Here is a 26,481-nt window from a genome sequence, read left to right as displayed (position 1 = left end):
GAGCAAAACTATTTCAACCATTTATATTTTAAAATAAAAAATGGTTTTAACATTGTTTTTAAAGTGTTATGGTATATGACGAGGTATTTCACTGAGAATGGCTCCAAGGTGTAAAAATATGTGTGTATACTTGTATGTGTATATGTTTGTGTGCACATACTGTACATACACATATATAGGTACATATAAATACACACATATATAAAAGTGTAATACGTTAATGTTTTACATCTTTTTTACTATACTTTTATTCTATCCCTAACACTTTACTTAACCAGCCACGCCAACTTTTTTAGCTCTGTTATGTGTTGTGCTCATACGCAACACATAACTCACAACCAGCAATCTGAGCCATGTTTAGCTATTATTGGAAAGCATAGGGCACTCTAAAGAGATGTCAACTGTGCTAAACAATCTCTGGTAAAACTATTTTACAATTAAAGGGACATTATACACTAGATTTTTCTTTGCATAAATGTTTTGTAGATGATCCATTTATAGTCTTTAATATTGGCTGGACCCTGGGCAAAAAAGTTCTTGCCCCCCCCCCCACCCTATGCAATTTCACTCTCCACCCCAACATCCAAAAAAAAAAACTAAATCAATTTATTTTATAAAACATTTTTTTAAATTATCCACTGCTGGACTGCTGGGCTAATCATTTTTTAAAAAAAATGAAATAAATTGCAATATGTGAAACTGCACCTAAGCAGTGCTAATAAATAAAAAAATATATTAATTCCTCCACTGTGGATTCATTTAATATGCTTTTGAATGTGATTCTGGTGTGAGGTTAGCTGGTTAAAGAGATTTAGGGCAGCCAACAGTTGCAAAGCAAGGTAAAGACTGAGGAGGGAGCATGGAGGTGCAGACAAATATAAGTTTCCTGACTGGAACAGCAGAACTACTATGGGAAGCTGTAAAATCTGAGACAGAGAGAAAACAAAAACTATAAAAATAAATCTTACATTAATGTGTGAAGTATCAGCATGACACTATACATCAGCCACAGCAGCACATGTCCCTTCTTTGCTAGGAACAAGTTCCCTCTCACCCTGTACTAGACAATGCTGCATGGGGAGGGGCATGTGTGCACTCACTTATTCTTCCCACTGACACCTTTCTACAAAGCACTGTTCCCCTAACAAACTTCAGTTAGTTGATCTTAGGGCCACAGCAGAAAGAGCAGGGCTAAGGGGACCAGCAGACTGGATGCTGTCTGCCCAAGGCTGCATGGATACAGTGTGAGACAAGTCACACAGCCTCAAGACTGAAGACAGCAGTGTGTGCAGCTGCACAGATGCCCAAATCCTCACGTGCCTGCTGCTCCAGCTTTCTGCTGCATGCGCCTACTGTCAGCCCTACCCAGAAACAATTCCCACCATCAGAGCAGTGACCTGGTAACAGTGGTAACCCCAGCAGTACCTTATCTGATGCAGTGGGAATGGCTTGATGCTGAGTTAGAGCTTAGCATTCAGTGCTGCACAGTGCACATCTAAAACAGCACATGGCAATAGCTTGGCATGTCACATGACACCGGCACGGTCTGGCACAGTTTCTCACAAATAAATATAAGCAGAGAACGTTTGACTGTGACAGTATTAGGACTGAATGTGTGTGTTCCCCATGTCACATCAGCAGTCTGGTATGAACCATAAAAAAAAATTTTTTGGACTCTTGGGCCCCTCAACAAAGACTGGGACCTGGGCAGTTGCCCCTTTTGCCCTGTGTTAAAGACGGCCCTGATGCAGAGGAAGGGGGAAGTAACTGCTGTTTTTGCTATAGAAACACTTTTAGTGGGTGTTCCAGCTAACCTTTTTAACAGAGCTAAACTGGGATATTCTAATTAAATGGTTTTATACTGGATTTGTAGATCAGTATCTGTGCATATTATTCTTACAGTAGTGTCTATTACAAGCAGTTAAATGAAAATTGGTGTATAATGTCCCTTTAACCCTTTAAGGACACAGCTTTCAGTTTGCTCAATTGTTTTATGACGGAAAAATGCTGTCATATGTCCTTAAGAGGTTAACTTGTAATACCAGATTGTGTGCTATTCTGAGTGTGAGCCTGTACAACCCTACGCTATCAATAGTGCTCCACTTAGACTTTTAATTGCAAGATTAGCTGTAACGGTTATATCCTGAACCAGTTGTCCATTTGAAATCTATATAAATATATTTTTTTCACACACAAAAAATATTAGTCATGTTTTATTCAAGGGAGGTTTATTTTGTTTTGTCTTCTAGACACATAAAATATAGTATGTATAGCATTTGATATAATGTGATCTACCACCTAGCACAGATTCTCCCTCTGGGCTACAGTAGAGAGAAATGTAGTTATGAACATGCAAATTAGAAGCTTATTGTGTGTACAACTACATAACCAGGCCTAGACTCACTAAGACCTGAAGGCTGAGGTAGCACTCCAAAGCAGTTCTGTAGTATAACCATTGTCCCTTTTTGTCTGGTAGATATCACCTCATATTTTTTGGTGAATCACAGTCCTTATAAAATAAATATTGTAACATTTTTTTATTAAAAGCATTTTGCAATTAACTTGAATTAACAAAAATGCTTCAAGTGAAAGCTGACATCACTGTTAAAGGGACAGTGTACTGCAAAATTGTTTTCCCCTTAACCTATTAACAATTACTTCCTACACCAGTTGCAGAGTATAACATGTTTGGATAATTGATCCTTTATATTTATTTTGTATATGAAATAGCTGTTTGTGCTTGTTGAAACCACAGCCCGTTAAAATGTGCTGAGCTTACGTGTAGAACAGATATCTTACCACTCCATATAAACACAAAGGTTTCCTTATCCTATCTCTTTCTGAGATAACAATTGAAAATTAATATTAAGCACCTCTTAGATAACAATTGAAAATTAACATTACGCACCTATCTCTCCTACTTCCCACTGGGATTGTGAATTATTCTGTTGGATATTGTTTACCTATTACTGCACTCACAATCTAAAAGCAGCTATTTCACATGACAAAGGTAAACAATATATTTGTAAACAATTTAATATACTCCAGCAGGTAAAATTTATAATTGGGAAAACATTGAAGAGGGAATTGTTACAGTACACTGTCCCTTTAAAGGGACAGTCTACACCAGAATATTTGTTTTAAAAGATAGATAATCCCTTTGTTACCCATTCCCTAGTTTTGCATAACCAACAGTTATAGAAACATAGATATTGACGGCAGATAAGAGCCATAGGCCCAGCAAGTCTGCCCGATATTACCTAACAGTATAAACTTATCTAGTTTGTAGGATAGCCTTATGCTTGTCCCATGCATCTTTAAAGTCCCCCACAGTGTTTGTTGCTACTACCTCTTGAGGAAGTTTATTCCATAAATCAATCACTCTTTTTGTAAAGAAGTGCTTCCTCAAATTACTCCTGAATCTACTACCCTTTAGCTTGATAGAAACATAGCTTGATAGAAACAGTTATATTAATACACTTTTTACCTCTGTGATTATCTTGTTTCTAAGCCTCTGCAAACTGCCCCTTATTTCAGTTCTTTTGACAGACTTGCATTTTAGCCAATCAGTGCGGGCTCCTAGGAACGCCACGTGCGTGAACACAGTGTTATCTATATGAAACACATGAACTAACACCCTCTAGTTAGCTTTCAACTAAGAATACCAAGAGAACAAAGCAAAATTGGTGATAGAAGTAAATTGGAAACTTGTTTAAAATTACATGCCCTATCTGAATCATGAAAGTTTGTTTTAGACTAGACTGTCCCTTTAAGTTACTGAACACAGGACATATAGAGCATATGTCTGTATGCCTTGTGCACTCTCAGATTTGATGCTTGTGCAGTAAAAGCTATTACAAACACAGCAGTAGCTTTCACTAACAGCATATTTGTTAATACAGAATTTATATAATATATAAATACTGTATTTTCCAAAACATGCCCTTGTGGATTTTAATTTACAAAGAAAATGATCTGCCTTACACAATACTAAACCTTTATCTATTTAATCTTAAAGCAAGATATCATTGTGGGATAGAAAATAATTTAAGGGATTGGTAATTTCAGTAGTTTTGTTTCACCTGCACTGTATGCTGATAGATGGGGAGCAAGGATATCTGGTCTCCTATTTTGGTTTCATTTGAGTGTTTTTGGAGAACATTCTGTGCAGAGAACATTCCAGGCCATGACAGAGATGCTTTTCTTGTGCTCGTGGCTCTGTCCCAAGTAGTAACAATACAGCTTTTTAATCACTAAAACTGTCCTCTTCTCAGGCAAGATGCCTGTGGTCTGGCCGTAGAGTCCTTATTCCTTGTCTGTAGCCAAGACACCAGATTAGACCCTTCACTGCCAGAGAGCCCCTCCACAGTTAACAAAAATCATATAATTGCTGTAAATCTAAGCTTTCTTTTAATCTTAGCATCTATATTTCTTTATCTTTCAATGTGGCAGCCCGCCCCACATAGACAATGAGAGAAACTGAGCAAGCAAAAAAATAAATTGTCTGTGCTGGTGGCCATGGGATGGTAAGGGTTAACAGATTTGTCCTGGTATTATTGTCACCTTTAGATCCTGATTATTTGGATTATGCTGTGACGTTTCTTCTGCTCGGTGATGCATGCAAGGAATTGGTGAGCTACACAGTAGGTCCTCTGCAGAGACCAGTCCAACCAGTTGCAGAGATCTCCTGCCATCAGCAATCCTAATCATTAACTTTAGTGACACATCAATAAGAAACTTCACAGAGTGAGCTGGCAGCTTGCATTATATACCGTGGGAGGTTACTTAGTACACATTCTATAAGGCTGTACATTATATATAGAAATATATATATATATATATATAATATATATATATACACACACACACACGTATTCATGTCTGCTGTTCATTCTATACAAAATATACTTCCTCCTGTTGACCATAACCCTGCTACCTGCTGTTAGGACTTTTGTGATGTCCTCAAGGTGAATCATTCCTGTTGTGTGCTCTGCCAGCTCACTGCACTGGAAATGTAAATAGTTCCATAATAGGTTTCGCTGAGACACTGCAAAAGAGGACATACCTGGCACCAATTCTCCAGCATAGTTGTGCCTCACACTGGTATTCCATTGTGGAATCTGGTCAGCACTATGTGGGGTGAGACTTTAGCTAACAGATATTTCTTAGCCTGTAATCAGAAAGGATATGACTCACAAACCTACTGATATCTCCTACTGGCACGAGAGCTACACCTTGAAAAGTGGAATGAATTCTAAATAACGGTATATTGTAGTATTAGCTTTAATTACATTTATGGAGGGCTTTTGTATCACTTTTTACTCATGGTTGGTAATCTATAAAATTTGCATAATTCACTGACACTGTATGTAAATTATTATTTTTTAAAAAACATGATTCTGTGCTTAGAGATAAAAACATTTGTTTTTATTCTTGTGAGGCATCTCACTAGCCACTAATAGATGTGGGAATTATCCTGATCATCCAATGCGCAAGCTATCCCTATTGCACACAAATGTATGCATTCTGTTATTTTCAAAATAAAGTTTTATCAACCTTTTTAACATGGAAAAAAAATGTTATAGCATATATAAAGTGTATATGGATATTACAAAATGCTTTACAACAGACTCCCAACTCAAATTAGACCCATTAGATTCCTTATTAGGACTGCGTGTTTCCCTAAATTCTCACTATATCCCAATCAAATTAAACCTGCTTATCCCCCTTCCAAAAAGCAAACCCTTTTTCTTTACAGTTTACACCTTTGCACTAGATCAGTCAAACTGGACCTCAACTGTCTATTACAAATATGTCTGATCACTGCATTACTATCAGATCACAATAATATCCTTTAAATATCCACCATTCACTTTTGTTAACTCTGGATTAGAATCAGACCTGGGTGCTCCTTGGATAACACCTGCCTTCCTTTCTCATCCACAGGACCACATCAGCCATTTGCCCCAAATAAAGGCCTTATTTTCTCCTCATACGACTTGCCAAGCTTTAGACCTGCTTACCCCACATGCCTCCCAGTTCAGATCTGCTGCTTACCCAACACCAGTGTTTCTCAACCACAGTCCTCAAGTACCCCCAACAGGCCAGGTTTTCATTATAGCTGAACTAAAGCACAGGTGAAATAATCATTAAACATGGTTACTAATCTGATCTCACCCCTCAGCTGATTATTTCACCTGTGCTCTAGTTAAAGGGACACTGTACCCAATTTTTTTCTTTTGTGATTCAGATAGAGCATGACATTTTAAGTAACTTTCTAATTTACTCCTATTATCAAATATTCTTCATTCTCTTGGAATCTTTATTTGAAATGCAAGAAAGTAAGTTTAGATGCCAGCCCATTTTTGGTGATCAACCTGGGTTGTTCTTGCTGATTGGTGGATAAACTCATCCACCAATAAAAAAAGTGCTGTCTAGAGTTCTGAATAAAAAAAAAAGCTTAGATGTCTTATTTTTAAAATATAGATAGCAAGAGAACGAAGAAAAATTTATAATAGGATAAATTAGAAAGTGGCTTAAAATTGCATGCTCTATCTGAATCATGAAAGAAAAAATTTGGGTTCAGTGTCCCTTTAAGCTATAATAAAAACCTGCCCTGTTGGGGGTACTTGAGGACCGCGGTTGAGAAACACTGACCTACACAGATCATTATCAGACTTTCCTGTAACAAGTTCAGGTGACACCCCCATATGGGTGTTGTATAGAACTCCGTTCTCCCTATATCAGTCCTGTCTGTTCTCTGTATATCAAACTTATATATACCCTTTCATCACACCCCACTTGCCACAGATCAGGACCTCTTGTTTCATGAGACATCCTTATTCATTTATATAGCTTAACGTTCGTGTCCTTTAAAGTTTACATTTAGGGCTAGATTTATTAAAGCTGAGGCGTACAGGGGCGCGTATACGCACCCTTGTACGCCTCAGCTAGCCTGTGGCAGTGCGAAAATACCCGCAGGTATTCGGCATTGCACACGAGTGTGCAATCCCGCCCCCTGCCCGCGCACAGCCAATCACGCGCGGGCAGGAGCTGTCAATCTCCTCTGTCTGACTAGACTGAGGAGATTGAATTTCGCCACATTAGAGGTGGCGAAGAGGCTTCTTGTGAGAACTTGCAGCCGTAGGGCGTTAATAAATCTAGCCCTTAGTAATACAGGCTGAGTGAGCAGCATAGGGTTTTTCAATTTTGTAGTACTACTTGGATTATTTTTCTAAGATTTTAACCCCCCCCCCCCCCCCGACCCCATGGTGACATTGCCGGTAATACACCTTTAGGGGAATCATATGGGTATGACTAGGAAGTACAGATAGGAAGGATTTTTGGCCTGGATCTTGCTTTACTTCATGCAGGATAGCATTTTGGCTATAATCTTCCTGCATTATGGTATAGAGTAGCCTCTTAAACAGCTTTAGCAGGTACGTGTTTCTTTTTTACTTTGATTCAATGTTGTATTTATGTCTTATCAGTATTTGGCTCTGTTCCTTAATTAGACACATAAACAGACATCCCAACCTGCAAAAACTAATTTCAGGGAGGTGGCTTCACCCGCTACTGCGCCGCTACCGCCCCCCCCTCGCAGTTATATATTGGACACCTTGAAACCCTAAATAAGGGCCTTATCATTAAAGTAGCTTCCCGCTAAAGTCACATTTAAACAAAAAAGAAGTAGCTTTATTGCACAACCACATACAACAAACCTATTTTCCAGTGACCGTACGCATGTTGAATGCTTAAATATTTTAGAATGCGAAGTTTAAAGGGACACTGTACCCAAAATTTTTCTTTCGTGATTCAGATTGAGCATGAAATTTTAAGCAACTTTCTAATTTACTCCTATCATCAAATTTTCTTCATTCTCTTGGTATCTTTATTTGAAATGCAAGAATGTAAGTTTAGATGCCGGCCCATTTTTGGTGAACAACCTGGGTTGTCCTTGCTGATTGGTGGATAAATTCATCCACCAATAAAAAAGTGCTGTCCAGAGTACTGAAACAAAAAAAAAGCTTAGATGCCTTCTTTTTCAAATAATGATAGCAAGAGAACGAAGAAAAATTGATAATAGGAGTAAATTAGAAAGCTGCTTAACATTGCATGCTCTTTCTGAATTACAAAAGAAAAAAATTGGGTACAGTGTCCCTTTAATTACGTGCAGTAAATAAGGTAGTATTTGTGTTTTATTTTATTAGAATCAGTGGGGGCTTTTTGGTTACTGATGAATGCTTTAAAGGTTCTATAATGTCCCAGCAACTAAAGGCATTCCTTAAAGAAACACGTTTCCGGATTTGGGCCACATTGGATCATGGTACTTGGAGTTTCAGGGAGATTGCATTCCATTTGCTGGCATCAGGGAGCCGCTATTACAATTAGGGAGACTCCCTGAACTTCAGGGAGACTTGGGATGTCTGCATAAAACACATATTACACTGCAGATATTAAATTGTGAAATTGATCATTATGAAAGTGATAATTATGCTTGATGTTTGGCATTACTTAGAATCTGAGATTTAGATTAATGATTTATTTACCATGACAACGTAATGGTGCCTTTTTCACTAGGGGGTGGTGTTATGGTCTATTTAAACTGTGTGATTCACTTGTTTGAGGAAGGGTAGAGTATCCACGAAACATTACACACATAAAAGCTACTACTTTAAAAGGACCGGTAATTGCCACGCCCCCTTGACCACGCTCCTGACCACACCCCCACTGGCACCGCACCAGGTGGTCCCAGTTTCACCTCTAAAAATTATGGTAAGCCTATTTATATAGAACCCTCTTGCTCCCTCCCGCCTTAGACCTGCTTGTGTGCTAGGCTAGCCAGTGTTACACTCTCAATCATGTGATAAAATATTTGATCCTATTTGATCCTTTTTCTATTATATTCAGGAATTATATCAACGTTTTTACTGTATTAACCTCTGAAGCCCCTGAATCCATCGCAACCACACACAAGAGAGCACAGTACTTCTGAGCACTTCCCCTTTCGCCTCCGAGCAGTGTCTTCTTCTATTAGTGAGTGTCTGTCTTTGCATCAGTAAGCTGTTGTCTGTGCCTGCCCTGCATTGTTATTGCTGGTTACAACTTGCAGAGCCAGCAGGGTGAGCGCTGCCTCCTGCCTCTTTGTAGCTTCCTCATTCCTAAAGCCGAAGAACTCTCTGTGATAGGCAGGCAGCTCCTTGATCACAGGCTCAGGGGGCTGGAGGGGACGTGTGGCTTGTGATCTGGATTCTGGACTAGCTAACTCTTGTGGTGCTGGCGACTTGTTAGAGTTTGAGACAACTAGGTAAGTGACTGTATATGCTGACTGCTTAGTTTTGTGTTTTATTAGCTAGTGAGGTGTTGTTGTAGATATACTTGCTGAGGTGTGAAATAGTATAAATAAGGCTTTATATGGCTTTATCATCACTATACATCTGTACTGAGACATCCGGTGTATATAAATCATTATGCAGCGCTGCTTTGTTATTGGCACGGTGATCATATTCACAATAGGGAACTGTTTACTATAACACTGGCACGGAGTTATTTATTATTACTACAAATTGTTGTTAGCTATTGGTACAGTGTACAGGTTATTACTAGAGCTATACACTTATTTTCAATTGGTAGTATGTGGAAAATGATGCGTAGTAACTAGGTACTGGATGAGGTATAGCAAATGTATAGTTTTGCTGCCCTATAGATTTATAATTGCTGTAAGGGGTGTGGAACTAGTCTTTAGTGTGTTTTGTGTGTGAGACTGTAACATTCAAAAAGTCTGTCATGCATATATATTATAGTGCATTATATGGATTATATAAATGTTGTATTGACATTTACTGGAAGTGCTTGTTTGTGTAAACCTTCCCCTAGGGACAGATTGTTCACTGGATAAAAAAAATCACCTCCCATAGTTCAATTTCTTAGAAAGTGGCAATCTCTACAAACAAAAAGCGATTTTATTTTTAAGGACGTGATCATCTATGTCCCCTCTTTTGATGCAACAAATAAAAATCACTTTTCCCTTTTGTAGGCACCTTTGGGAGACGATGGGAGTTAACATCTTTGATCTTTTATTGTCACAGTTTGGAATTACAATAGATGCCTGTTAATGGTGTCATTACCACTTTGTTACAATGCTGATATACTAAGATCACTATTTATCATCATGATAGATCAGTAGCCTCCAAACTTTTTAATTACAGACTTTTAGAAATGTTGTTTACTCATAGCACACACAAATATGTGCTTCTATACACAAACTACACATGAACATCCATACACCCCTCCCCAAGGCAAATAGGTTGTAATCTCTCAAAACAACAATGAGCCATGTGCACTCTGCACTGTTGTATATCTGGAAAAGTAAGGTATGATATGTGAATCTAGGATGGACAACTGAGGGTCACCTAAAATGTACTAGAATACCACATTGTGCCCCCAGATATTGGGTTGGAGAAGCCTGAAATATAGATCAATGTTTTCCTGTGAAGATAATAAGTTATACTGTATACTGCTGTTTTCAACTGGTATTATGTGAAGATAATCACATTACTATTGATTCCTGTTAGAACTATATATAGATATGTATTAACACTATACATCAATAATTCACAAGCAGGGTGTGGGGACTCCCCTAGAGTGCTCGTGTGTTTACTTGTGTATTGCGAACTATATGACATCAGTGTTTGCAACAATGTTAGATATATAAAGTTAGATTCAAAAAGGTACGTTGCATATTTTCAAGTGTATTTATGTACAGTTTGTGTTCATTTGCTTCAAGACATCAAGACATTTTCATGAACATTAAATAACAAATGCATTATAATATGCATCTAGTAAGTGAATGAACTCTAATGTGCTCAAATTAGAACCAAAGCTACACTTGAAAACCAAGTAAGAGCTTGTAAATTTGCTTGAAAACCGTATAAATGCTTGTAACGTTGCTTCTAAACCACATGAAGGTTTGTAATTTGTTATTTAATCAGATTTGTTATAAAAATATGAATTTGCTCCCTATTTTACTTTAGATATATGTAATTGTTGCAGTGATCAAAAAACCAGTACCATAAAGCACATATAGACACTTTTTCTGTGTGTGACCCTGTCTTGGCTATTTCCCCCTCTTTATAGAGTTCATAAAGGCAAATAGAAGGGGGGCGTTTGTATTGTGATTTAACCATAGTGTCAAGCACTCACAGTTACAGTTCTGTAATCAGAAAGGTAACCGCTGTTGATGCATTTTAGAACAGAAAAACGAAACAAACAAAGATTTAGGCTGAGAAGATTGTGACTTTCTGGCGGAGAAAATTGTAATTTTTATTTTATTTAAAAAAAGTTAATGATTTTTTTGGGATTTGTATCTGTATTTTTAATTGCCAATATGCAAACAGTCCTCTTATAAACCAGTTGAGATAATTAGTACCAGTATGGATCTCTGTTTATGCCAATGTGGGAAGATACCCAGTATTTTATATTACTTTTGTATAAAGTATTTGCATATGTACCAAGGTTCCTATCTGATCTGCGACCCTTCTGCTATATGTGGACAAATCCATATACATCTGGGGGAAAACAAAGCAATAGCAGTGTGAGTTTAAAGAGCTGGAGTGTGGCATTTATCAGCAAAGTTAAACCCCTTCACTGCCAGAAAGTGCTGCAACACATTTTACAGCTGTGTATGATAGCTGCCACACCCTCCACTCTTAAACCACACAATGTCCAGCTGTTTAATCTTGTGCCACTTCACACAGCAGGCTGCTGCACGTTATATTTAGCTGTACTAGAGCTGGCGGTTGTTGGACGCCCCATCACATCTGGGATTGCACCTGTCACCTGCAGGTGACTCATCTTGCTGCTGCAGCTTATGCTGTTTGTGCTGGGCTAAGTGCCAAAAAAACAATAGGCAGAATAGACAGGTGAACGTTTGGCAAGATGGGACGCTGGCTGGGGGATGCCTATTGTCTCTAGCGCATTAATGCTACCCATGCCATGCTGACGTTGGCCACATAATAAAGGCAATATGAGTATTTTCCCTCCCACATATTTGTTTCTTATTGGCTTCAGCAGAGATGATTAGATAATAACTGCAAAAAAAGGAAGTATTTGCTGACAAAACTTGATTACTACAAACTGTGGTATGGAACGAAAAGTATTTATTTAAAATTAGCTTGTTTATAAAGTATGCTCAACGCATTTCTATGGGCTAAGATGTCTTTATCAAGCACAGTATAAAATGAGAATACGCTTTTGATTATGGCGGCCTAGTGTATTCGTATACACAAATTTCTCAGTTTATTCCTTATAGTCATAGGTAAAATTAGAGACTACAACACTGTGTTCCCTTCCAGTTTTCTCTGTGAGGGTCTTATGATCAAAAACTCGGCGGCATAGAGAGAAATCTCGCCAATTCTATGTCGGCTTTTTTTTTAGCAATGTAAATGTCTCTCCTTCACATCCAGAGCTCCGCATAGAGAGATAAACAACTCTCAAGAAAAAAATTGCCTTTTTAAAAGTCTTTGAGGGACCTCATGGTACTGATGAGACGTATTAGATCATCTCGCCAGAACGAAGAGGTTTAGATCATCAAGCCCCGAGTCAGATATTGTTCCCATTTATTGGAAAAAATATTGGCTTTTAACAACATTGTTTTGTTCAAGCTACACCTGAGATTATAGAGATACCTGGAAAGGTGACAAGAACCAATAAGGAGGAGGGGAGTTGGTTCATTTTATATATTGTTTAAGGGATATGCAGTTAGTGTGTGTAATTTTTGCACTACTGGCCTCACAAATGAATGTGTTTAACACCAACATAGGGGTTAAACACAAAGATAACACCCCGCTTGTCTGCCACAGAGAACCACTGGTCATGAGCAGACGTTGCCGTAAACCAGTTATCAACGGTAGTGACATGACCCTGAGAATAAGCGGCCGTGTCTGCTTGGTACCAAAGGCACAATAAACACCTTGTAATTACAAAACATTTCTATTATGTTGTGATAGAATAAAATATCAGCCAAGTCTTAACCATTTTAAAACAAATTAACATCCTTTTTAGTACAATTGTTTATCAATAGCCAAACTCCACCAACCATTTGCCTTGTTTGCTGGAGCCAATCTGGGCTTTAGTCTGCAGACAACAAGGCAAGCCACAAGTTTGTGTAAAGTGAACTGCTTTTGCACATGTTTCCAGTTAAAGGCAATTAGCAACATATATGTAGCAGGGTTATCGCTGGAGAAGTCAGCAGGGTGCATTTCACGTTCTGAAAATTAGAAATTTCTCAATTTTGAGAACTAAATTACATGAAAAGGATTCAACATAAATAATGAAAATATACTGCAAAGTTGTTTCATTACACATAAATAAACATTTTATATATATTATATTATTTTTAGGTAAGCAACCCAAGATATTGATCTAGGCCCATTTTGGTATATTTCATGCCACCATTTTGCCGCCAAATGCCATCATATAAAAAAGATGGTTATCTTTTTCACAAACTTTGGGTTTCACACTGACATTATTTACATACTGCTTGTGCAGTCATAACATAAATGGTTGTAAAAGCTTCTCTCAAACAACAAGTCTTTGCTTCCAGCATTCTGAACATAGATCTATGTTAAACGGCATGATGCGCTACTGCATGACGTAGATCTACATCCATTTGGGCAAATGGGTTAAATGTCTGTTTAACCCCTATGCTGTGGTTAAAAACACAGAGTTGTAGGATCTAAGGATTTATAGCATGTAATTGTTGTGCTACTACGTCCCTTTTTCTGTACCATTTTTTTGTAATACTTTTTTTTTTAAAGTAAAATACTACTCCACTTTGTCAATTATAGGAAAAAGACTGTTTTTTTTCCTTTGTATTTTGCAATTTCTTACTACTCGAGGGATAGCTGACTTGATTGGAGTGGCTGTGTTAGTCAGTATTGCAGCAGGTAGTATTACCTTTATTGGAATACACTTTCCTATACATTTTGTACTCTTTAGCTGGTATAATAAGTAACTGGAAACTCATTAAAGGGCAACCAATTTTACAGTACACTGTCCCTTTAATTATAACTTGATGATGTCTCATTTATAAACAAAGAGTGACTGTTAAATACAGGATGTCATGAATGTAGGAGCATATATGGCCTGAGGATGTTGTCATTTTTTAAATTGCTCTGTAGGATAAATCCATCTTCTTCTATTGTCTTTATTAATCTCTGCTCCTCATGCTGGGAGGCTCCTCTCTCATCCCACCAATCTGCAGCTGTTTTAATCCACTTACCATTTACTTACAATTCCCCCGTGGCATTTGGCCTTTGGCCATGTGTTTAAAGTCAGACCTGCAATCTTAAAGGGACAGTATACTGTAAAATAGTTTTTCTCTTAATGTGTTTACAATTGCTTTTTTTACCAACTGCAGAGTAAAAAAGTATGAAAATTATCTTTTTAAGGCTTATTTGTGTATATTAAAGCTCTGATTTTGTGTTTTGAAGCCACAACCTAATAAAATGGGTTGAGCTTGTAGGTATAATCAGATCTCATTACTGTATCACATTGTGCACATATACCTGCTTCTTTATCTTATATCTGTCCTTAAAACAATCACCAGTACTTTGAGACAACAATGGAAAATCAACATTTTATTACCTTATCTCTGCTTTATCACACTGGGAGTGTAATTTCTTCTGCTGGCTGTGTTTACAAAGCTCATCTATAGCTGGTACGCGGGGCCACAAACTTTCAGAATAGGTGGGGATACCACATGCTAAATTAACAATTTCAAATGCCAATATAAGGGTAAAGGAGCTACTTGTAAACAATTTAATACACTCCAGCAGGTAAAGTGGATCATTGGGAACAAATTAAAGGGGAGAAAATTTTTGAGTAAACTGTCCCTTTAATATATTTAACATATTTTTGTGGTTAGCATAATGTCAGGGATGGACTGGGCCAAGTGGCAGGGTGGCAATTGCCCTCTGGGCCATTCTTAGTGATGGAATCAGGGACAGAGCAAAATCTCTCTGTCTGTCTGTGTGTCTACAAACTTGTGTATATAAACATACTCACATATACCGGGGGATGTAGAGTTTGTAGTTGTTGATATAAGCAACAACACTGCCCAGCTCATTGACAAAGCTTTGCCTGCCCAGCCTAGTTCCATATTTACTGTACATCCAGCAGAGGGTTTCCGCCTATAACCCTACCAAGAAGCCATAGTTGCTATAGCTGTAGGCTGCCCTGCTGCTGTAGAAGGGGCCATATCATAATATTTGAATATCACATACAGCATTTTAAATGGGATACATTTATATACCTCAGCCTTTTGGTTGTACTTGCTACCTGGGCTAAAAGTTGCCAGTCCTCCCCTGCACAATGTTAATAGATTATACATTTAAAGGGACAGACAAGCTGCTGCTAAAAGTTCATTGCATTCCGTCTCCTTTCAAAAGAGCTGAGCTGTCTCACATCACCACTGTCAGGTCAGTTTATGCTGCTGCCTCTTGTTTACATAGAATCTTCTGTAGCTAATGCTGCAGTAATGCCATTTTTTTTATAGGTTGTATTTTTGACAGGCAAAGGCAGCTATTTCTTATGACATAATAAAGGTAAAATAGCTATTTGTAAGCAATGTAATACACTTCAACAGATACAATCGAAGACCCTTTTACAGTACACTGTCCCTTTAACATTGCATTCAACATTATTTTTTGCAAGGCTCTAAAAATGAGGCGTGTAAACCACAGCAACAGCGACTCTTGTATCTTGGCCATTTATGGAACATATTGTGGTCAGCATGTATCTCTGAAACTGTAAAAAAAAAAACCCCAGTATCTAGCTCTATGCATTATGGGGAGATTTTGATCTTATAAAAATGTCAAAATATAATGAAATTGCTGGAATTATTAGGAAGATACAGAATTTACATTTTAGTAGTAGACACCTAAGTCCTGCTTCATCTAATACAAGTTGGTAAGTGAATTATATTCCATATCATTATGTGTACATCCTAAATAAAAGGTGCAATGAACTAACATAAAGTCTAGTTTATGTGTGTCTGACAAGAGCTAATTATAACACTCTTAGGCAATAGTGTCTCATTCACAGGGGAATCCCATCAGAACATCAGCTATTGCCTTTTGTTTTTGCAATTATCTAAAGACTGCTTTATATTTAGACCAATCAGCTGAGATATTGTATTTAATATTTTATTAAAGAGTCCTGCTTGGAGCTGATTGGCTGGAATTCCTTGACTCATTTTTGTCAAGGGTATGTATTCTAGTGGTCAAGGACAGGCAACAAGCAAACAGCCAACAGGTTATAATTAGTCTTTGTGGGCTTTTTTCACGTAAATAAGGTTTTGAAAGCAAATTATGTAACCTAGATTGCTTAAAACAGCTATAGCTTGGATTGAAAAAGAACTGCTGAATATTTGTAAGTGTATTTGCTAACAGTTTGCATCTTCACTCACACATATTCATGCTTATTACAATACATAAATAACTAAAAATAAAAAAATAGAATAGAACATACTTCCTGTAATTCACACAGATGGATGTGTATTGGACTCTAATAGTATTAAAGACTAAGAATGACACACAACTGTAATTCTAAAGACTTTTCTATTGTGTTGTTATAGAATAACATATTATCAGCCAAGTCTAAACATTTTAAAAACAAATTAACATCTCATTTGCTGTGGTTGTTTTTCAATAGGCAAACTCCACCAACTTCCTTATTTGGAGGAGCCAATACATGCTTGAGTCTGCAGCTGACAAGGCTAATCGTGGTCATTATGTTAGTGTAAAGTGCATTACTAAAACCAATTACAGAAAGATGTGTAGCAGGGTTAGCCTTGAGAAGTCTGGAGTGTGAATTTCCAGCTCTCAGAATGAGAAAATCCACAATTTTCAGATCTAAATTGCATGAAAAGTGGGTAATATAAATAATAAAACCATAATGCAAATTTGTTCTAATATGCAAAACCAAACAATCTCAAGGTGTTTATTGTCCCATTAAAGGGACAGTATACTGTAAAATAGTTTTTCCCTTAATGTGTTTACAATTGCTTTTTTTACCAACTGCAGAGTAAAAAATGTATGAAAATTAGCTTTTTAAGGTTTATTTCTGTATATTAAAGCTCTGATTTTGTGTTTTGAAGCCACAGCCTAATAAAATAGGTTGAGCTTGTAGGTATAATCAGATCTCATTACTGTATCACATTGTGCACATATACCTGCTTCTTTATCTTATATCTGTCCTTAAAACAATCACCAATACTTTGAGAGAACAATGGAAAATCAACATTTTATTACCTTATCTCTGCTTTATCACACTGGGAGTGTAATTTCTTCTGCTGGCTGTGTTTACAAAGCTTATCTATAGCTGGTACGCGCGGCCACAAACTTTCAGAATAGGTGGAGATACCACATGCTAAATTAACAATTTCAATTGCCAATATAAGGGTAAAGGAGCTACTTGTAAACAATTGAATACACTCCAACAGGTAAAGTGGATCATTGGGAACAAATTAAAGGGGAGAAAATATTTGAGTAAACTGTCCCTTTAATGTGTTCCCAGTGACTCGTTTTACTTGCTCAGTGTATTACATTTTTTTTTTTTTTTACAAATAGCTCCTTTACCATTATTTTGTAATTTGGAATAGCTTGTTGAAACAGCAAGTATTCTCTAAAAAAACACTATGTAAATTAGAGATGGCAGCAGAAATCAACCACTAAGTGGGGTTTTGGAGAAAAATAGAGAGTGCCTTCCTGGAGACTCAGCCCATTTGAATATATATGTTCTGGAGAACAGTAGATTAAGGTTTTAATGAGCAAAACATCTATCTCAAATACAGAAATAAGCTCAAACAATTTTCCATTCATGTAATACTTTGCAGCTGGGGGAATTGTTTGTTTGTACAGTACACTGCCGCTTTAAATATTTGCTTGAAAAACACACAAATGCTTATGTCTTTGCTTGTAAGCCACATTAAAGGGATAGGAAGGTAAAAATGAAACGTGCATGGGTGCATTTTAATTTGAATTATAAACATTTTTGCAATATACTTTCATTAGCAAAAATGCTTCTAGTAAAACGTATTACTGGTTTTCCAATGGCATACGCACATACCCTTTAAAGCCCTGTGCACCAGTATTCAAACACCACACATTCTCAGAGAGACAGCAGTGGTTTGTTTGACACAAATTATATCTTCAGAAGCAATTCACACCACCGTTAGTTCTCTAGGGAAGCATGGTGTTTAACCCCTTAACGAAAAGGACGTGCCAGACACGGCCTACAAAAAACGGTCGTTAAAGTCCAAGGACGTGCCTGGCACGTCCTCTGGGGTTTTAAGTGACCGCTTCCAGCTGCTTTCAGGGTATTGCAGTGATGCCTTGATATTGAGGCGTTGTGCAGTACCCTTTATTAAGCAACCGATGCAGAGAGAGACACTCTGTGGCCCTCTCTGCATCGGCCAGGGATACGAGGGAGGCGGGTGGGCGGCCCATCACTGGTGGGATCCCAGAGAAGCATTTACAACCACTTGTGCCATAATTGCACAAGCTGTTTGTAAATAACTTCAGTGAGAAAACTACAGTTTGTGAAAAAGTGAACAATTGTTTTTATTTGATCACCTTTGGCGGTGAAATGGTGGCATTAAATATACCAAAATGGGCCTAGATCAATACTTTGGGTTGTCTACTAAAAATATATATATATATATATATATATATATATATATATATATACAGTATACATGTGAAGGGTTATTCAGGGATTCCTGACAGATATCAGTGTTACAATGTAACTATCGCTAATTCTGATTTTGAAAAAAAAAAATGGTTTGGAAATATCAAAGTACTACTTGTACTCATTGCCCTATAACTTGCAAAAAAAAGCAAAGAACATGTAAACATTGGGTGTTTCTAAACTCAGGACAAAATTTAGAAACTATTTAGCATGGGTGTGTTTTGGTGGTTGTAAATGTGTAACAGATTTTGGGGGTCAAATGAAAAGTGTTTTTTCGATTTTTTTCATCATATTTTTTATAGTAAATTATAAGATATGATGAAAATAATGGTATCTTTAGAAAGTCCATTTAATGGTGAGTATATAATATGTGTGGGTACAGTAAATGAGAGGAAAATTACACCTAAACACAAACTTTGCAAAAATGTAAAAATAGCCCTGGTCCGTAACGGTAAGAAAATTGAAAAATTGTCTGGTCACTTAGGGGTTAAATACTAGTGCACGGGCTCTAGCAGGATATGTCCTTATGCCGCAGACACACAATAATAACTTTTACTAGAAGCATTTTTGCTGATTAAAATATATTGAAAAAATGCTTATATTTCAAATAGTTTGCTCGAACTGCACTTTCGGTTTGCAGCACTGATTGCAGATCAGGCTGATCTCTTTAAACAGCGTTGTGCTCTGGCTGCACTGTGTAAATTTTCCTTAATACAGTGCAGCCAGAGCGAAGCGCTATTTGAAGAGAACCTAGGTAGGCTGATAGGAGATTAGGAAGGTGTACCTGTCTTTGGCATTCTGTGGTAGCTGTAGCATCCACCAACTATTGATGGAATGATCACATTTCTTTATATAGTGTATGCAGCATTCTGGGCAGTGTGACAAGTGGTGCATTGTAGAAAGAATAAAAAAAAACAGAGACTTGCATACAGGGTGAGCATGTCTGGCTGGCAATATAAGGTATAAGTTAATAAAATTTTACACAATCTTAAAATATTGTTCCTCTTTCAAACCATATCCCATGGGTTTCTTCAACCCTGTTGTGCAGTTTTCACACTTGTTCCTGGCAATATCTATGAATGGTTCGACTCCCTAAAGCCTCCAATGCTATGTTTAGTCATTTTATGGTGCCTCTGTCTTTGATCCTGTGAACTTGGCACATATTGTGGAAATCCTGTCACAGCTGCACCGTTGTGATACTAGGAAGTGGCACCATGCTTGGAATGGTAAAATTTCATAGATTAGTCTCATCCACTACAACTACATGAGTACCAAGCTCTCAAGGCCTTCAGCTATCAGTATGTATAATAAAGGATATTAATAATAATATTGAACCATTTTTTGCACATCATTAATATTTTGTTTTGCTGATAGACTCATTCATAACATGTAGATATTTATACATATTATACTATCCCACGACTAATGTCATTGTCGTTCTGCAGAATAGCAGAATATAGTAGATCTTCTCTATTCTGGACCCAAGAAAGACTCTAGATGTTAATTATCTGCTTAGATCTCACACCTTTCTTGTAAATAATTAGTTTTCCCCAAGGCTAGGATGGTTTATAATGCTAGTACATAAAAACATCCTGCTGTTTAAGGAGTGGTTAGCTTAGTGTGGGAAATTATATAAGTAATATATATTTTTTCCTAGAAATTATGCAGGAAATGTAGCTTTTCCTCTTCAGAAACCCTGGAAGATAAAAACAAAAGTGCACAGCTAAGTACATTTATTTAGCTGACATAACATTATGTTACCTTAAAGGGACAGTATACTGTAAAATAGTTTTTCCCTTAATGTGTTTACAATTGCTTTTTTTACCAACTGCAGAGTTAAAAAATGTATGAAAATTAGCTTTTTAAGGCTTATTTGTGTATATTAAAGCTCTGACTTTGTGTTTTGAAGCCACAACCTAATAAAATGGGTTGAGCTTGTAGGTATAATCAGATCTCATTACTTTATCACATTGTGTACATGTACCTACTTCTTTATCTTATATCTGTCCTTAAAACAATCGCCAGTACTTTGAGAGAAAAATCAACATTTTATTACCTTATCTCTGCTATATCGCACTGGGAGTGTAATTTCTTCTGCTGGCTGTGTTTACAAAGCTTATCTATAGCTGGTGCGCGCGGCCACAAACTTTCAGAATAGGTGGGGATACCACATGCTAAATCAACAATTTCAAATGCATATATAAGGGTAAAGGAGCTACTTGTAAACAATTTAATACACTCCACCAGGTAAAGTGGATCATTGGGAACAAATTAAAGGGGAGAACATTTTTGAGTAAACTGTCCCTTTAAAGGAACATTAAAATAAAACAATTTAATTCTCCATTAAAGGTTTGAATATGAATATTGAAAAACAAATGTGTTATACACATTCATGATTTAATTTGCCTGATTTTACTGTAATTCAAATCTGAAAAATATAGTTGGAACACTTTATTATATTCTTTGGAATTTAGAAGAACCCTGGCCTTTCTATTTGTTGCAGAGTTATTGGTTGATAATATGTGTAGGATCTAATTTATATCAGCCCCTAACTGGCCTTAAAATTAGGCCCTGACACCCTTGTTTAGAGTCTCCAAGACATCTATGGGTCTCCCACTTCCCCTCACTTGCCGCCATCAGCCGCACCTAAATAGGTATGGCCAAAAGATTCTGGCTTCTAGATTTTGAACTCATTTGTTGTGACCCAATGTGTGACCCTAGTGTCCCTTTAATTTATACACTAGAATGTCCCTTTTACTTTTTATATTATTCTGTAATCATCTATATCCAAACACATTTGTCTGTCCGCTTATTAAGTGTACAGCTGGCTACTAAATATTTGTTCTGACTACTAAATTTAAACTAAATCTGTCAACCTCTGTGTTAACTAAAGAGGCTTAATCATCAAAGTAATATAAGGATTTATAGTTAGATAGGTATCATATGAAGCCACGGAAGCAGCTATCAAAAGGGTTTAGAAGAATCAAGAGGAGTTATGTGGGACTATAGGTTTTTATTAGAAGGGAATATATGAGTAATAAAAGTGATATGGGGGTTTACTGTAATCTAAATCAGATGTCACCTTGCCAGTTAAGAAGATGTCAGTTTGATATTAAGGATATGACAACACTTAACACTGATCGGTAACTACATAATTATAAAGACCGATGTGAGAGGTGTATTTTGCAGCAATGACTGTGTGTGTGACAGATTGTTTCTACTGTGTAGGCGAGTATTTGCATTGGCTGTATTTGGATAACAAATAATAACATCACCTGTGTGCTCAGCAGGGAGGTACGTTACAGGATGTAGCACATTACAGCTCGTAGCCACAGCCGATGAACAATCTGTCGCAGCATTTAGCACAGAAATCAGCATTTTATGGAGTTCTCTGTAGTAGGTATATAGTTTTAAATGATTACCTGAAAAAAATACTTGATCAATATGATACAGAGATTTACAGACAGAAGATTCACTTATTGTAGTATTCCGTGTAAGCTCTTTAACGGTCTCATAATGATCTTGTTAGATTGCTCAGATTTGAAGAACAGTTCCAGTTTACAGCAGTTTTTTTTTTAGAATCTAATCTGATTTAACTACACAGAATGCCTGTTTGTACTGAAGTGTAATTAAAGAGACAGGAAGTCTATTGTAGCAATTACTTCTTTAGAAAGAAAAAAAATATATATATTTGAGAGATGGTGCAGGCGGTACTTTATTGTGGTAAGATCCTCTAATGTAAGGAATGACTGTTTCTTGACCATGCATTTTTTAAAATTAAAATAAAATGTTCTTGCAATAGTTAATTAGAGAACTAAGCATTAGTATAGATTACGAGTGGTGCGCTAACTGTTCCATGCAAGCAATAAGGGGTATAAGTAGTGTGCGCATTACTAGTTGAAAGTAAATGTGTTTCTTGAATGCAATTGAATTTAACGCGTCAGGTTATCGCGACTTCAGAGCTCTGGTTAAAAATACTTTTAAAATTACCATTAAACTCATAATAACACTGTCTGATAAAAATTATTTTAAAAAAAAACCTCAGGTGTTAGGAAAAAAAAAGGCAGGCAAAGGACTTTAACAGAGAGATACATAGTCATACATATACATATGTGTAAATATATATATATATATATATATATATATATATATATAAATGTGTTTACATATGTATCTGTGTTTTACTGTATATTTACTGTACATATTTATCATTCCAATGTTCTTCACTTACAGGATGTCGTTTTTAGTGTAAATACATACAGGGAGTGCAGAATTATTAGGCAAATGAGTATTTTGACCACATCATCCTCTTTATGCATGTTGTCTTACTCCAAGCTGTATAGACTCGAAAGCCTACTACCAATTAAGCATATTAGGTGATGTGCATCTCTGTAATGAGAAGGGGTGTGGTCTAATGACATCAACACCCTATATCAGGTGTGCATAATTATTAGGCAACTTCCTTTCCTTTGGCAAAATGGGTCAAAAGAAGGACTTAACAGGCTCAGAAAAGTCAAAAATAGTGAGATATCTTGCAGAGGGATGCAGCACTATTAAAATTGCAAAGCTTCTGAAGCGTGATCATCGAACAATCAAGCGTTTCATTCAAAATAGTCAACAGGGTCGCAAGAAGCGTGTGGAAAAACCAAGGCGCAAAATAACTGCCCATGAACTGAAAAAAGTCAAGCGTGCAGCTGCCAAGATGCCACTTGCCACCAGTTTGGCCATATTTCAGAGCTGCAACATCACTAGAGTGCCCAAAAGCACAAGGTGTGCAATACTCAGAGACATGGCCAAGGTAAGAAAGGCTGAAAGACGACCACCACTGAACAAGACACACAAGCTGAAACGTCAAGACTGGGCCAAGAAATATCTCAAGACTGATTTTTCTAAGGTTTTATGGACTGATGAAATGAGAGTGAGTCTTGATGGGCCAGATGGATGGGCCCGTGGCTGGATTGGTAAAGGGCAGAGAGCTCCAGTCCGACTCAGACGCCAGCAAGGTGGAGGTGGAGTACTGGTTTGGGCTGGTATCATCAAAGATGAGCTTGTGGGGCCTTTTCTGGTTGAGGATGGAGTCAAGCTCAACTCCCAGTCCTACTGCCAGTTTCTGGAAGACACCTTCTTCAAGCAGTGGTACAGGAAGAAGTCTGCATCCTTCAAGAAAAACATGATTTTCATGCAGGACAATGCTCCATCACACGCGTCCAAGTACTCCACAGCGTGGCTGGCAAGAAAGGGTATAAAAGAAGAAAATCTAATGACATGGCCTCCTTGTTCACCTGATCTGAACCCCATTGAGAACCTGTGGTCCATCATCAAATGTGAGATTTACAAGGAGGGAAAACAGTACACCTCTCTGAACAGTGTCTGGGAGGCTGTGGTTGCTGCTGCACGCAATGTTGATGGTGAACAGATCAAAACACTGACAGAATCCATGGATGGCAGGCTTTTGAGTGTCCTTGCAAAGAAAGGTGGCTATATTGGTCACTGATTTGTTTTTGTTTTGTTTTTGAATGTCAGAAATGTATATTTGTGAATGTTGAGATGTTATATTGGTTTCACTGGTAAAAATAAATAATTGAAATGGGTATATATTTGTTTTTTGTTAAGTTGCCTAATAATTATGCACAGTAATAGTCACCTGCACACACAGATATCCCCCTAAAATAGCTATAACTAAAAACAAACTAAAAACTACTTCCAAAACTATTCAGCTTTGATATTAATGAGTTTTTTGGGTTCATTGAGAACATGGTTGTTGTTCAATAATAAAATTAATCCTCAAAACTACAACTTGCCTAATAATTCTGCACTCCCTGTATTTCTATATATGTCTGTATAAACCTATACCTATATGTAATCATATAGATATATAGGTATAGATATATATTTAAACAAAAAAAACTAACAGATATAGATGTAGAAATACTGATTTATGAATAAATAGAACATATTCTTCTGTATGAAAAACAGTGGAATGTGAAATATTCATATTTCATGTCAGGTTTAGCGCACTTGGTTAAATGTGGTTGGGTTGGTTGCGAGTATATGTGTTTGTTCCCCCCCCCCCCCACTTTTCGCACTCCATTGAAGTCTATGGAGAAATACGCTAATGCATTTGCGATATTCTAACTTCCACATTTTGCTTGTGCAAACTTTTTACTTTTAACAAGCACAACCCAATGCACGCAATAAAGCCTCCATCCAGTTCTGTTTATGCTCAAATGGGAGCTTTAAATAGTGCTCCACTTGTAATCTAGCTGAACTCCTCTGGTGAGCCAATGACAAGATGCATGTGTGCACACACCCATTAGCAGCTAGCTCCCGGTAGTGCACTGCTGCTGATAGGCTTACCTAGGTATGCCATTCAACAAAGGATACCAAAAGAACAAAGTAAATGTGATAATAGACAGTAACTGAAAAGACTCCTAAAATATCACGCTCTATCGGAACCATTTAAGTTTAATCCTAAGTAAAAACATCATACACATGTAACTACCAATTACCGGTCATGTCCTAAACCTTTAATTAGTGCAAAAGTAGACTGCAATGTCCCTTTAAGTGCTCATAGAATCCCTTTTGCCGATAGCAAATGTTTGACACAAGCCCTAAGCAGGGATGGCTGACCTTGGCATCCCCTGATGTTTCAGAACTACATTTTCCATGATGCTCAACTAGACTGCAAAATACAGTTCCAAAACACCTGGGGTGCCAAAGTGAGCCATCACTGCCCTAGAGTAAGAGGGCAATTTAGCAAACTGATGCGGACAGGGGAACACATACCGCCTATGTCTGCCGCACCATGCCTCTGGCGGGCTGAATTCCCCTGGCGGAATTCAGCATTGCACCCGAGCACTGTTTTGCACTCGCGTGCAATCCCGCCTCCTCCCCGCGCACAGCCAATCTCGATGGGGGCAGGAGCTGTCAATCTCCACGGTCGGACTAGACCGTGGAGATTCGCCAATTAAGAGGTGGCGAAAGATTAGGGAAGCAGCGGTCTGATGACGCTGCTTGTTAAATACGGCGTGCAGGTTCTCTTGTGAGAACCTGCAGCCGTAGTGGGTCAAAAGGCTTGCGAAACCTTTGATAAGTCGACCCCTAAGGGTGTATTAGTATTTGCATCTGATAGGTTGAATCTGAGCTGATTCCTTCCTGCTGTTAAGGTGCATTTATATTTGTTCTGGCATTGATTGTAGGTTGTTTACTGAAGTAAAATAGTTAACAGTTAACAAATAATTAACAGTTTCATGTAATTTTGCATAAATTAACATTTTTAACTAACAACGCCAAGCATTCTGATGTCATATTATTGTCATATTATTGTATACTAGTCCTAAAGCCCATTTTTCGCAGTATAGCGGTCCCACCCCTTGCGCTCTCTCCCTCCCCCTCTCTTTTGCTCTCTATCTCTCCCCCCTCTCTTTTGCTCTCTCTCTCCCCCTCTCTTTTGAGCTTTCTCTCTCCCCCTCTCTTTTGAGCTCTCTCTCTCTGCCCTCTCTTTTGCGCTCTCTCTCCCCCTCTCTTTTGCGCTCTCTCCAGTGGCGGCTGGTGAAGTTTTAGAATGGGGGTGCACAAGACCCTGCCCCTTTTAGAAAGCCACGCCCCTTTGAAAAACATGACCCTTTTTAAAAACCACGCCCCTTTTAACAAGCCACACCCATTTTTAAAAGCCACACCCCTTTGCGAAAGTCTGCAGCTGTTAGAAAATATACAACTCAACTTGAAGTA

At 37.6% G+C, this 26,481-nt stretch overlaps 1 protein-coding gene across 3 annotated transcripts in view; it reads left to right on the top strand.

The window, feature by feature from the left end:
• SEMA4A (semaphorin 4A) overlaps positions 1 to 26,481 on the top strand; it is a 339,742-nt gene that overhangs the window by 69,606 nt on the left and 243,655 nt on the right. The window contains exon 1 of one of the 3 annotated variants that reach the window (XM_053704469.1): positions 9,085 to 9,307. The exons of the other annotated variants lie outside the window; for them this stretch is intronic. The gene's annotated coding sequence lies outside the window, so the exon portion shown is untranslated. Of the gene's footprint in view, positions 1 to 9,084; positions 9,308 to 26,481 lie in introns of those variants that run through there. 3 annotated transcript variants of the gene reach the window in all.

The sequence above is a fragment of the Bombina bombina genome, chromosome 1 (genome assembly GCF_027579735.1).
Source record: "Bombina bombina isolate aBomBom1 chromosome 1, aBomBom1.pri, whole genome shotgun sequence".
NCBI lineage: Eukaryota > Metazoa > Chordata > Amphibia > Anura > Bombinatoridae > Bombina > Bombina bombina.
This window is presented reverse-complemented; position numbering and strand designations above follow the sequence as displayed.